Source organism: Polistes dominula, unplaced genomic scaffold (assembly GCF_049000335.1).
Source record: "Polistes dominula isolate Pdom_NZ unplaced genomic scaffold, Pdom_raw_medaka contig_11, whole genome shotgun sequence".
Taxonomy (NCBI): Eukaryota; Metazoa; Arthropoda; class Insecta; order Hymenoptera; family Vespidae; genus Polistes; species Polistes dominula.
In genome coordinates, this window is record NW_028301154.1 from 2,308,007 (window position 1) to 2,323,001 (window position 14,995).

Consider the following 14,995-nt stretch of genomic DNA (forward strand, 5'->3'; position numbering starts at 1 on the left):
TCTCTCTCTCACGTTCACTATGTTTTCAGGACCTACAACGAAATACCAGAGTGCTCGTGATTTTGAGGGAAATTTTGCTGCTCGCGACCTGCTGCTGCTGCTGCTGCTGCTGCTGCTTCATTCGTATGTCTCCTCTTCTCTCTTTTTTTTTTCTTTTTTTTTTCCTTTTTTTTTCAGGTTACCACACCGACCTATCGCAACCCTGGCTCTCCACCTGTTGCTACAAAAATGGAAAAGTAATTATGACGCTTTACGTTTACCAATTTCTTCAAGATCTATAATTTTCTTATCTTTCAAACATTTCGGTTTTAGGGATGATTCTTATATATAAATGAATTTTTTTTAATGATCATCTCGTGAATTCTTTTTTTCCGATTATATTTTTATTTTATTTTGTATATTTGTGGGTTTTAATTGTACACATTTTAATATTTAGGTAATGAGAACCCCCCCCCCCCCCACATTTTCTATCTTATTTGAAATATTTCGTTTTGGAAATGAAATATTTGCTTTATTTGATGACGGAACGATAAGGTTTAATAAAACTTAGTTATAAATGTTCTTCCAGGACTTTAAATTTGAAGTTTTGGTCTAATTGCAGGAAATCGTCCAAGTAGAAATGAAGATATATAGATGTCTTTCTCTCTCCCTCTCTCTCTCTCTCTCTCTCTATCTCAGTTTTGTGAAGTTCGAAGTTGGAGCCGCAGTGAAGTTGAAAGCTTAAGGAAAAAGCTCGTGTAGCGAGAGAAGTCCAGTGTTATTACGGTGGGGTAGGTAGAGCGTCGAATCGTAACCACCCCTAAAGACGTAACACCCCTATTCTAGGGTGTCCTATCGCCAGTAGGAGCTTATTCCGCCCCTTAAGCTCTGGCCACACCCGCAACCATGCGCAGTTTCCACCCATCGGCCAATGAAAGTACGAGAGCTTGCAAGCTCTGCTCAGCGGTTTTGGAGTCGAGCCACTCCGGCAAACACCACGTGCCACGCGTCCGAGTTGCACGTGCACGCTCGCGGCGGCCCTAGACCGCTTACGTTCAACCTTATTCAACCTTACGAAAGCTTATTTCGAAAGGACACGACACGCGAATTTCATCGAAATCACACGCGCGCGATTTGTTATCTATTTATCCAAATACAATAATAAACGATTATACATAGGTGATTGATACAATTTTTTTCTATTTTTTGTTTGTTTTTTTTTTTTAATACGTCAATTAGTTGTAGTTATATTATATAATTATTATTTTTTATTTATTTCTTTTGTCACTCGTTTATTTGGAACAACAAAGTTTAACAAGAAGAGACAAGCAAGCACGGTTTTGATATATTTTTTTTTGCTTATTCATCACAAGGGTGAAGATAATTATAATAATAATAAAAAAAAAAAAGAATATTCAAACAATCCACGTTTGATGGTGGTTGTGGTGGTGGTGGAGGTGTTGGTTGCGGTGTACTTCAAACTCGACAAATGAGACGTGAGTTTTTTTTTTTTATGAATCATTAATTACTATTAAACACTTAAATCACTATTACAATTTCGTATGTTATTTTGGTGATAAATAAAAAACGTAAAACAACACACACACACACACACACGTGTTGTCGATGGAAGACGACAACGACGACTGTCGAAATTGTACTCTCGTGTGTTCGTTGAGAGACCGCGTAACTCAAACGATCGATACGAAGTGTTTCCTCCGCTCGTGTCGCTTCGCTCATCATGGGGGAGAGAACGATATTCAACAGTTGGTCCTTCTTTTATCTCGCTAAACTCGAACACGCAATCATGGATCTTTAAAAGCTCCTCTCGAACGAGATACGCCTTAGCTTTTTTATTTTTATAACAATTCTTTCCATATTGCTAAAGAGAGTTGATCGTTTTATTATAGACCATCATGTTTTGTTAAATATTTTCGATCTATTTTAAATTACCTTAACATTACATTTATACGAATGTTTTGTTGATTATTTTTTAATTATTTATAAACATTGTTTGTTGAATAAAAGGGTTGTGTAGATTAATATTAACGTATATTTCATTAGGATTTTCTTTTTATAAAATAAATTCTAATACATTTTCTCTTATTCTCATTACAATATTACAATTCCTAAATGATGGTACAATTATCTTTCTTTCAATTTTCTTTAATATCATTTTAAATATAAATCTATTGAACAATACTCGAGATATTATCTTTCTCTCTCTCTCTCTCTCTCTCTCTCTTGGAATATAAATTGTCTAATTTCATCTGAAATTTGATAACTCCATAATGCGTCCCTATCGTAAATGGTAAAACTTCGTCAAATTCAAACTAACGTTATCCTCATCCCCCTTTTCTATGAAACTTTTACAATCACAGATATGAATTAACATTCTAAAAATAATTAAGTAAATAATTGCTAATAAAATGATTCAATTTGTCTCAATAATAACAAAAAAAAAAATAAAAAATAAAAAAGAAATAAAAAACATTCTTCAGAAAAAAAAAGAAGAAAAAAGAAAAAGTAAATAAAAAAAAAAAAAAAAGAAAAAGAAATACAATCGTAGAAAAGAGGAAACCCCCTGACCGTTTAAACCCTTCCACGATCGGCGAACGAATCTTTGCACGGTCCGTTTATTCCGCAGAGTTAGAGTTAAAGAGAGAAAGAGAGAGAGAGAGAGAGAGAGGAAGAATTTTGGATGGCAAGCGGGCATAGGTGTGGCCATAGGTGTAACATATTTATGTTGTGAACCGGCCAAGTGCGGGCAATAAATAGCGAGCGAGCTGTGGTGTGGGGGTGGGAGGGTTGGTAGAGGGGCCAAAGCGATTACGGTTCCCAAACCCTCGGCGTCGGACGTCCGAGCGATCCACTACATCCACCCTCGAACCACCCTCGAACCCACCTCTCCCTCCCCTCAAAACCCTCTGTTTCCCTCTTTCCGTACACACCCGGCTAGGATTCCTCTCTATCTATTTCTATCTTTCTCTCTCTCTCTCTCTCTCTCTGATTCTCTTTCTCCTGTTCACTCTACGATACTCGACAACCCTATTCGTTTGTTTCCACCTACGTGTTCTACGTGAACGTATATATATATATACGTATATATTTATATATATATATACCTTGGATACTCGTAAGCGAAGGTATGCAATTTCGGCGCCGGGAATGCGGCTGAACGAACGACCGCACAACGCGTATCGTTCTATTCGCGACGTCCACCTTTTACTCGAACCTTTTCTTTCATTTTCTTTCTTTATTTTTTTGTTTTTCTTTTTTTAAAGCCCAACTTTAAACCCTTCCCTCGACTCCTTCGTCTATGTCCAGTAGGATTGCATATATTTCTCTTGCGTCGTGAATTTAAAAAAAAAGTTCGTTCCTTTTAAGTAATTCATTTTTTAAGGCAGGGGGATGTTTATATTTTTTGCGAACGATATTTACTAATTTTATATTTTATTTTGTTTCACTACGCACCACTATAGTGGGTTTATTCATATGGGGTTGGATGCAGATTGTGGGGAGGTATCCAAGTAAGCTAATGATGCATATCTCCGAGTCTGTTATGCCTCGAATGTCTGGAGAAATGAAGGTGGAGAGGGGCGGAGACGAAATGAGGGTGGTAGTGGGAGGAGTTGGAAAGCCGTGTGGCTCGCGATGAGGTCGAGAGGTTGCGGCTGGATGCCAGTCTAACCATGTCTAGCGTGTACACGTTAACTCGTGCAATTCTCGAGGTAGCCTAGAGTACCAACCGAGCGAGATTAGCGAGGCTTCCTCATAGATGCATATCAAACATCCAGATAGAATCCGAGCAATGCGACTCAAGAGTCGGTGCACTCCTAGTCGTGGCTCGGCGTCGGCGCCGAATATGCAGGATGCGCCCACCTAGAGAGTATTGCCTCTCCGGTTACCCTTAACCTCCTATTGGCTACTGGATGCGGCTCTTCCAGATTGGACGACCTCGACAATTCTAGGCGTATTCCAAGACCTTTCTTCTTGACTTCCAATCAATTTACTTATAGGATTATTCAAAGTTTTTTCAACAAAGATTCAATATCTATCAAGTATTTCACATAGATATTAATTCCAAGAGCTTGATAATAGTGTGCTACAAAAATATAAGTAATCATTTTTAGTAGGATTCACTAGATTTATTAGTAATATGTGTATATAGTGTGATCATTAGAATGAAAGTCGAATTTCATTGGGTTGGATAGACAATTTAAAAGAAAGTGCGAATTACCAATTGCAAATGTATTTTCATCGGGCAGGAACAACCAACGCGTTAGTTCGCAAATGCTTTTATACGTAATATCGCGAGATGCGGAAGAGTGAGAAAGAGAGGAACCAACCGGGGAAGGGGGAGTGTGTTGTAACGGGGTAACGAAATTCCCTCGGTGCGCGCGTCTCGCACATTCCGCAGCGAGATTGCGCAAAAATCGGGCAAAACAAACGCAACTAATTTAACTGCTTTCGAACAATTAATCCGAAGCATTTAATTTAATTGCGTTGCAGTCCGCTGAGGCTGGGTTAGCCGGCGACCGAAACAACAGAACCGACCGACGGAAAATCCGTCCGGAATTTTCGGCTAGGGCGCGCAGTCGCTCGAATTCTTTTCCTATACGTGTAAAATATAAAACGGGGCACGTGGACCCTACCGGAAACGAGTCCAGTCAAATTTTCAGACCAGATTTGCATTGGTTCAATTGTTCCAGCTTACGATACAAATAATCTTCCTCATTTTTATACATTTTTATGTATTCCGAATTTAGTTTAATCTTTTTTGCACCGAAAACAATGACCTTTACAAAATAATTACAGTCGAGTATCCTACAGAGCTCTTTTTATTATCCAGTGGGTCCAATTTATTAATTTTAAAAACTCAATATCTCATTTTGCATAAGATTTTAATACTTTTAATATTTTCTTCAATTTAGAAATTCGCATGAGAAAATCAAAACGCTCAACACTCATTATCCTTTATTTTTTAACTATTATTGGCCACAAGTTTCTATTTATAATATTTTATTAAATCAAACGTTCTCGTCATACTTTTTTACATTAAATCAAAATAATTGATTCGAATTCGAAGATGATATTGAAATTTCGTATGAAGTAAAGCAAGTATACACTGGTGGTATTCACATGGTAGAGTTAGGACAGTCAAATGGTAATTAATAGCAAACCCGTATAAATCAGAGACAGGTTGGTGTAGGCGTTTGAACGAAAAGCACTGGGTACGAGACGCCCCAACCAATGCGGGATTATGCCCAGAGGGGGCGGTTACCCCGGTACTCGCTAATTTTTCAAACAGCCGCCATAATGGTCCCGGCTAATTACTGATTTTTATCTTCGCTAGTAGCTACTACCAACAGCGAGAATAACGAGATAGATGAGGAGGAGGAGGAGGAGGAGGAGGAGGAAGAGTATGCCTGGTGGCTTCGGAAAATAGAGGAATAGGGAGAAAAGTAGTAGGTACGAGAGAACGAAGGACACTATGGTTTTTTTTTATCCCATTTGAATCAAATGAATATCACGGAACACCAGACAAAAATATCAAGAACTGATAGCTGTAAAAATAAAATAGTCTGTAATGATACATAACATTGTTTCAGCTATATTTTTTGTCAACAATTTTCCCTATTATTCTGGATTAGAAATTTGATTTTGAAAAGGTTTAGGGTAATACGTAAAGATCGATGCACATGGGGTAAGCCGAGGGGCAAGTTCTTATCCTATGAGAGGGGGAGAGGGTGGTACACGATAGGACGTCTCAAGTTATATGTACTTACGAGGTAGGTAACATTCCACACGGGCCCGGGTAGATACAGCTAACTACCCCCAAACACCTATGTACTTAACGAAACCCATGTAAGCTCACGCTAGAACAAATTTACCTCCCTTCCCGTTCCCTCCAGCACTCTCCTCTCTTCTGTTCCTTTTCCCTCCTCGATTCACCCTCGAAACACTGATGTTATGAAGTTGTGTTGAACTTTTCGCGAGCATAGTTTGCAGAACACCCTCGGGTGACTGTGAGAGCTTACCTTGGCTCGTGACATATATCTACGAGGCTCTAACAACGTGCGACGTGCTGGAACGACAGAGTACTAAAACAGACGGAGACAGAGAGAAAGAAGGGTGGGGTGGGAAGGGTGAGGTTGAATCGTGTCAAATTTGTGGAGAACGAAATAGGGAAGAGGTTCGGTATGGAAAAGAGGAACCCAAATTTCGAGCAGAGCCGTTCTTTTATCGCTGCGATCGATCTGTTAGGAGGTCTCCGCTATTCTGCTGTTGCTGCTGTTGCTGCCGTTGCTGCTGCTACCTGTTGCCCAACACCATCGGCAAGACGTTTCATTTGCGATAAAATAACACACGTATTGTGTAATAATCATGAAATTATGGTAAAGTGATAATCCCACTTCCGTTTCTGTTAGTTTGTAGCATTTAACTTTTTCTAGAAAGAATTAACAAAGTAATTTGTGGTAGTACTTTGAATTCAACTAAGTAACTAGAGTTTGATTTTGACCATTTTAATACAACCGATTGGTGTTTAAAACTAGTCTAAAAATAGAAGAGTAAAGTAAATTGCATGCAACCCGATAAATATTGCTCAAGATAATAAATATCGATCGTGCTATGAAAGATTGTTTGAAGGTGTATCGGCGAGGGGTTTCTTTTTCTTAGCAAACACAGTTGCGTACACATGCACTAGGTGGTCCCAGGTCGCGCATCCGTGCTCCAACTGAAATAGTACACAAACGTTAGGAATTCCTAGCACGGTAGTCGAAGCCAACAGGCACACATAGGAGAAACTTACGGGACAACTTTGAGAGTAGCAGAGAGACAGAGAAAGCGTGATAAGAGAGAGGGAAAGGAGTTGTCGGGCGGTAACAGCATTACAACGTTATTAGATTTACCGCAAGCACCTACCCTGAGGCACTCCTGCACATTACACATAAACACACACACACAGCAGCTCCTCTTCCTCTTCTCGCTGAAGTATAAGTAACCCTGAACGCCCCATAGAACTTCCTCTCTCTCTCTCTCTCTCTCATTCTACTGTTTCTCTTATACCGCAGCAGACTTATGTATTAAATTATGCGCGTGTTTCTCGATACGCAAGGTGTTTCGAAATATACCATACTTGATCGTAATTTCTCGATATAACATCATATATGGCTTTGAAAGATTTCTATCTAACAAATTTTCTTAATTCAATGATAAACAATATTTGACAAAATGATAAATTTTAAAGTTTCAGATGCAACATTGTTTGAAATAGATTTATTGAGAAGACAGGGTTGTCGGAAAGGTATAGTTAGAATAGAAAGAGAAAAGGTAGGGGGGAAAGAGAGAGAATTTCGGTGTAGCCTAGCTATTGAGTAGCTACCCTTAAGATAAGGACACGACTTTGCCCCGTCCCTCATACGTTTCCGCTATCTGACGCTAAACGGCAGCGCTGGTTCTCGTGCTCGTGCTCACCACTGCCTGCCTTCTCTCCCACATAAAAGGGATGGCTCTGCCAGCTCGGTTCTACATAATACGCCGGCACATTACTGTCGAAACCCGTTAGATAAGCGGAATTTAGGAACGCCACGACGGAATTTTTCTCCTCGCCGTTTTACCAACCACGTTTTCTTTCTGAAAAATTACTTTGCGATTCTTTCCCCACTCTCTATGTTATTTCCCACGTTTTACTTTTTTTTTTTTTTTTACTTGTTATTTTATTCCTTAACCAGTTAACTGAGTTACTGTAAAGTCAAAAACATATGGTGCCCAAAATTTTTGGAAACTTTTTTTTTGTAATTGCAGTGTATAATCAATCAAAAATAGATGGAATTTTGTTTGAACAGCGTCATAGTTAATTGGTTAACTGGAATCTTAAATAAATGGCGTAGTATAAGAATCACTTTTCTAAAAGATATCATCCGAACAATATGGTAGAAAATAAATAATAATAATAATAAGACGAAAAAGGGAGGATAGGGTAAATAAGATGAAAACCAAATTTGTGGTACGAGGAAAAAAGAAAAGAGAAGAAAAGACTAGCAAAACGAAACTGATTTTCCAAGAGGGAGAATCAGTTGCGACAAGATGAAATGGAAAGAAGAAGGGGAAGAAGGGTTCTTCGACAAAAGCCCTTAACACATACCATGCTTCCTACCAATCCTCTCGACCAACCCGAAAACGTCTCTCGTCTCTTCTTCTTGGTCTCTCGTTTAAGGCTAACTGTCCACAACGGGGGTGCAAACTACCCTTATCTGCGGACGTTTATGCCCACGCCTTATCTATCCAACAGTGTCTCTTCTTCTTCTCTTCCCGACGGTGTGCTTGCTTGCTTTCGCTTTACTTCGTCCTCGATATTACAACAACAACAACCACCTATTATTCTCTTACCTTTGCAAAACCCTTTTTTCTTTTCTAGGAATAATAATATCAAATGATCTTTAATTTTCATCTTCGAAACGAATACCATTGTTATGGTCGTTTTTATCTTATTAAACTTTATTAAGGTTTATTAAAAATAATCTTTTTTTTTTTTTTTTTTTTCAACCACTTGCAACTTTGTTTTATCTTTGAGACACGTCATATTTTCATCTATGCTTTCATCCAAATTGAAATTGAAATTGTTTCTTTATCGCGATTGAAATACTTCATATGTAAAATTCAATTAGTATCTTGAAGAAATACAATAAAATAAAAAAGAAAATCTTGAACGTTGTGATCGATAAAAGTAGAATCAGAAAGTACGAAGCTTATCTAAAGCTATTTTCCCTTCGGCCATCGTTTCATGGCTGATCGTAGAATGGATGAGAAGAAGTGATAGGGGTGGGGTGGTTTGAAGGGTGGTTTGAAGGGTGGTCTATAAGATGTCGCGACAAAAACAAAGACGTTAGTTTCGTCCGTTATCTGAACTCAAACCGTGGAATCATTGAGGTTATAAAATAAACGTCGAACGAAAGCAAAATGGTGGAAGGTGGGTTGGTTGGTTGGTTGGTTGGTTGGGGGTTAGAGGAGGTAGAGTGAAGGCATGGTAATAAATGAGATAAGCTTCTCGAATAGATTCCTACGGGAGTAAACGGACATTATCGATGTGTTGCCTTCTGACACGGACGCCATCATGCTTCGATGCTTTCGCGACAACAACGACAGACAACCACAACGACGCCTTCCTTCCTATTCCTCGATACGATCTTTCTTTTCCTTACGATTCACGGATAAGTTTAACTTTTATTTTCTTTCTATGCTAAAAGTACGAATGAAAGAAGGTTGAATAGTGTGACAGAACGTTTTGTTCTTTTGGTAATATTATTCTGATGACAATTGACATCCATCAACGGTTAATTGGTCAAACGATTGGGGTATATTTAAAAATAATACGATGTTCGATGGGAAACAACAAAAATTGAACGGACAAACGAAAAATAAAATATTTAAATTTGATGCCACTTGTTTTAGCTTTTCAGGAAAACTGTGATTGTGGTAATACGTACCATCAACAATATCACGCGATTCCCTGCTATTAACGATAAGTTAAATAATAAATATTAACAAAATATTTATAATAGTAATAACCATAAAATGAAACGAATAAAAACCAATAGCCTTCGAATAATAATCGAATATTTCAATAAAAAATGATAAAAAGAAAAACCGATCATTTGACTACTCGTACATTTATTGTTAATTTTATAATCGATCAAACTTTACATACGCGTGAATTCGTATATTTTAAATTCGCTCCTGTTTTTTTTTCTTCTTCTTCTTTTTTTTTTTTTTTTTTTTTAATTCAAAAACCCCGTTAAAATCTATTTTGAACGAAAGAAAAAAAAATGAAAAGTGGCCACTTTGACGATACAAAGAAAAAGTGCCTTATTTGATTCTACGGATTGAATAAATATTGGAAAAATAAATAGATATATGCAGCAGATATACCAAATATGGAAAAACAAACAAAAAAATATTGAAAGAATGAAAGAAAAAGAAATAGAAAAAAGAAAAATAAAATCTGAAAAAGAGAGTGACGGATTCTCCATCGATGGTTGGTCCATATATATCTATATACACACGCATATTCCCCTATTGGTGAAATTACAAATGATCGGCCGATTTTCCGGCGATTTTACCGAACGAAACGTACCGAGAGCTTGCACGCCGGTACATCGAACTAATTGGAAGTCTTAATAGCACTCGACGTAATAACGCTGTCGGGATCCGGGTGTGTGCATCATATCGACCGGAATTTCCAACGGACGGACGGACCCCTCTTCGTTTCCAACCCTTCATCGCCACTACCACTACTATTCCTCGTTCCCCCGTTCAACCCCCCTTTTCTATCTATCTATCACTCACTCACTCACTCACTCACTCACTCACTCACTCACAGCAACCATCAGCAGCTCTTTCCTCTTCTCGAACCACCACCACCACCGGTGAGCCATCAATGGCGAATCAACAAACGGGACTGATTTGATTTCATTCATTAATTCCAAGCGACTTCGTTCGAGTTGATTTCCGTTATATTTTCTCTCGCACGATTGTATTCTAGAGTAATATGTATATCGCGAAAGAGAAGGATTGTTATCCGACTGAATTGAGAATAACAAATCACGGACTTGGTCTCTGTTATCTGAATAAAAAAAAAAGGTTTATCAGCAAAATGACTTTAGATAAAACAAAAGGAATATATATATATATATATATGTAAATCTCTTTTTCTATCTTTACAAAATTGTTAAAAATTGTGTAATACGTTTGCTCGAATGAAGGCTATAAAGTTTGGTAACGTAATGATGCAAATATAACATGCTCGTTGAACAGTTCTAGCGGCCGTTTTGGGCCAATAAATGAAATTATCGGTAATATCATCGAAATTAGAAAATGAGGGGCTTGCTGCTGCTGCTGCTGTTGCTGCTGCTGTTGCTGGTAGTGGTGATCCCCATGTAGCAACAGCAGCAACAGCAGCAGCAGCATCAGTAGGTGGAGGACCCCGGTGGGGGATGATGATAGGCGAAAAAGTGAGTTTATAAATTCCAATTATCGGGCCATTAACATCGTACCGCGATTATTTCGCTCGACGTTACAGCATTTCGTTCGGAATACCGAATCGGTGATAAAGTGATACGATAAATCGGCCCCTGATTGCACTCCACTTGCATTCGACCTGCACTAGAAACTATCGTCACCACCAATCACATATGCAACGTTTTATCGCTTAGTTGATAACTATTTCCCATCTATTGAGATTAATCAGACGAAATTAAAATCCAATTAAAGATTAATTAACTTGACGATCATTATTTTATCCAAAATTACGTAAAAGTAATACATAATTTATTATCACATGTTCATATTAAATATTATATAAATGTATCATTTAAATTTATTTTAAAATTACAGAGAAATAACTACTGCGTTAAAACAATACAAATTAATTAACTAATATATAATCCCAATTTAACTTAACATCTCTATTTGTTGTCATAATTATTCAAAAAAATAAACTATATAAAATAAAATAGATGGTCACGATACTTGGTTGATAGGAAAATGTAGATAGGACAGGACAAAGAATCTTGTCTAGGTCCTATCGACAGATACCGTCATAGTCTTGCAATGATTTAATATAAACTGCACACAAAGCGCTACACTACCTTTGATAGGAAAATATGAAATATTCCAGTTGGCCGAGCTCCTTTTTTTTTCTTTTTTTTTTTTTTGAAGACACGCTGTTGTTCCCTTTCTCCGTGAAGGGTCTCTTCGAGAGTTTTCAATTTCTCAGTGTCCTTGTCGTAAGAAGATACCAACAAAACGCTTTTGCACATACTCACATACATAAACGCACACATAATATCTCGCATACCTGAATTCATACTTTCCTGGACACCCAACTATGTCTGTTTCTTTTTTCTCTCTCTCTCTCTCTCTCTCTTTTTCTCTTGAGATGTAAAAGAAGAAAATGCCAGACGAGAGAAAGAGACAGACTTATTCAGTGTCCTTCAAGTAATATCAAATGGTAGGAGCTTTGAGAAAAGAAATGAAGGAAAAAGAAATTGTTGACTAAGAACAGGAATGGGGGTAGAAAAGAAACGTTGAACGACATCGAATTGTTTTCCTCCTGATAGAATTGTCACGATATCCGTTTTCTCTTTTTACAGAAATAGAGCTTTGATCCTTTATTACATTTTTACAAGCGATTACATTGGCCGCCGGCCTCTGGCGATACTCGTAGAAGAGTAAAGAAGAAGAAGAAGGAGAAGAATTAGTAACGGAATAAGAAGAGGAAAAGAAAAAGATCCTTGTTTTCCTTTCGTTTCTTCAACGACTGTTTTTAACAACGAGAACACTGTCTGTTCTAACTCTCCTATACTTTTCTCTTTCTCTCTCTCTCTCTTTTATTCTTTTGGAAGAAGAGGGTGGAGTTAACGAAGTTGGCCGTTTCCACGAAGGAAGATATTGTTCTTGTTTGTAGCTTGGAGTTAAAGTCGAGTTCGACTTGGAGGAGAAACCAATGGCGGGGGTTGGGAAATAAGAAGAGAGCTAAGGGATCGTTCGCTCTCTCCTAATTAGGTTTAAGGGATTATAGAATTGTTTCGCAAAGTCGATTACGAGATTGCGAAAGTGAACTCGCGAGAGTCCATCGAGAAAGAAATGAAGAAAAGAAAAATATCCTTCAATCATTTATTCGAAATAACGTCGCTTGTGATCAATTCTTCTCTCAAGAAGGTGGAAGAGGGTTTCATAAAAAAAAAAAGGAACGTTTATTCATCCTGCGTAAATGCGACAAAGCTTTCAATTGCTTTCGCAAAAATTTGAGAGAACGCATGCTGGTGCTATGAGGTTTAAAAAAAAAAAAAAAAGAAAAAAAAAGGTTCAGGGAGGGCGCTAGATTTCGAGGGGTTTTAGAGAAAAGGGTAGGAGGAGTGGGATGATTCTGGTCCAATCACGCCTCTTCTCTCAATCGGTTGGATCCTTTTATCTGAAAATAGTAGCACCGAACGACAGCCTGTAATATTCGGTAGTGGGTGGTTAGCAGCAGGAGTAGCAGCAAGTTAAGCGAGTACAGTTAACTCGAATTTCGTAGCCCCAAAAAAGAAGGGGAGAGAGAGAGAGAGAGAGAGGAAATTGAGCAAATAAAAAAACGTGAAAGAAACGGTATGGTGGTAGTGGTAGGAGGTAAAGGGAAAAGGGGGTTGGGGGTTGGTAGCTTTTGAGCGACAGACGTCACGAGCAGACACGTGGAAGGTGTTGGTTGGCGGAATCGGTCGGTAGAGCTCGGTCTCGTAGCTGATTGCTGAGGGTATGGCAATTTTAAACAGTCCTTCTCTCCCTCTCTCTCTCTCTGATGACTCTCTGATCCTCCGTGGCGTACTCCTCATTCTGTAAAGAGAAAAAGAAGGAGAAAGTATGAGGGTTCGAAAGGGGTAGCACAGCGAGGTTGGTGCGAGCAATGATTGATGCTGGGGAGGCCAGCAGCATAGAGAATCTATATATGGTACAACTGAAAGTGAAGAGTATGAGGAGTAGGAATGAGGAAGAAGAGGTGGAGGATCGGTCCTACGCGCTTGGGGAAATTTAATTAACGTAAATGCCGCCGCCACGGCCGGCGTTACAAGCCCGTATGTCTGCGTAAGTGAGTGCGTGTATGCGTAAGTGCGTGGCAATCGCTCATATGCAACTTCCCTTCTCCTGCTGCTTCGTTGAACCCCTTCACCAGGTTATATACACCATCATCACTACTACCAGTATTTTCCTTTTACTCGCCTTCACGTCCACGTCCACGTCCACGTCATCATCGTCGTCGTAGTCGTCGTCGTCGTCGTCGTCAACGTTGTTGGCGTCACACCACGTGCGAACCAGCTGGCCCGTGTTATTAAACATCCGGAGAAAGGGGCTAAAAGAGTTCGATTACGTGCCGATTGATGATGGATAATCCGATCTAAACGTAGCACGCGTTCCACCACCACCACCACCAACATTATATCTATCGATCGATAAGCTCTCGAAAACGCATAGAGAGAGAGAGAGAGAGAGAGAGAACAAGAGATCGAGTTAAATGTTAGCTCGCACACCGCTACCCCTTCTCTCTCTTTTTTGGTCGGAGCTGATGGCCGCACTCACGGCTTTTCGATCGGCCCGTTCTTGTTTCCAGCGTGGAAATATGAAGCCGTTACTGCCCAGGCAGGAAGCCACAACGGCCGCGCTAACATGGTCGCACCGTAAAAGCGGATTCAAACGGGGTACCTCTCTCTTTGACGTTGCGTGCCCGGCACCGCGATCAATTAGGGTCGTTGGATGGCTAGCCGCTAGCCCGCGACTCCGTGATCGTTTAACCACAAAATACAAGCAATAGTACTCTCTCTCTATCTCTCTCTCTCCTCTCTCTCTCTCTTTCCTTCCTATTGCACACTTACTGTGTCAGTTGATTTCCTGTACCTACAATCCTATTCTTTTTCTTCTTCATCTTCTTCGTTTATTTTCTCTTGTGTCATAGCATAGCATCGAAATTGATTACTCTGAATCCTAAATTAGGATGAAGTAAAGTGTATTTACTCACTTAGCTATTACTTTTAGAACGGTCTGTACACATAAGTACCGCGTGGCAACGGCTGCGGAATCGCTTTGAGGGTGGAAACCGGGCCGAAAAGAGTGTGAGAGAGAGAGAGAAAGAGAAAGAGGGTGTATGTAATGGCCACGGCACGTGGTGCGTGTCCCCATTAAAACGATCGCACCCCCTGGCTCCTCCACCTGTTCCCCTCACTACCTTCCCTTCTCCTCCTCCTCCTCCACCACCCCTCCTCTCGAATTGATTTTCAGCCTTTCGGCATTTCATCCGAGCAAACTTCGTTGTCGATATAATTGAATCGCGAGTGTCCGTCCAACTCGGCCACAAATTGACCGAAACGCGCGGCTCGCCGTGACGTCGAACGATCGCGATGGCAAAAAGAGAACGAGATGATGACGAGGTGAGTGAGCGTGGGTGGCTGAGGGATGAGGTTATCAAGAGAGTGACAGAGAA

General features: G+C 39.5%; 1 protein-coding gene across 1 annotated transcript in view; it reads left to right on the top strand.

The window, feature by feature from the left end:
* The first annotated feature begins 509 nt into the window (after nt 1–509).
* LOC107072908 (LIM domain only protein 3) overlaps nt 510–14,995 on the top strand; it is an 82,653-nt gene continuing 68,167 nt past the window's right edge. The window contains exon 1 of the mRNA XM_015333222.2: nt 510–1,475. The gene's annotated coding sequence lies outside the window, so the exon portion shown is untranslated. The remainder of the gene's footprint in view (nt 1,476–14,995) is intronic.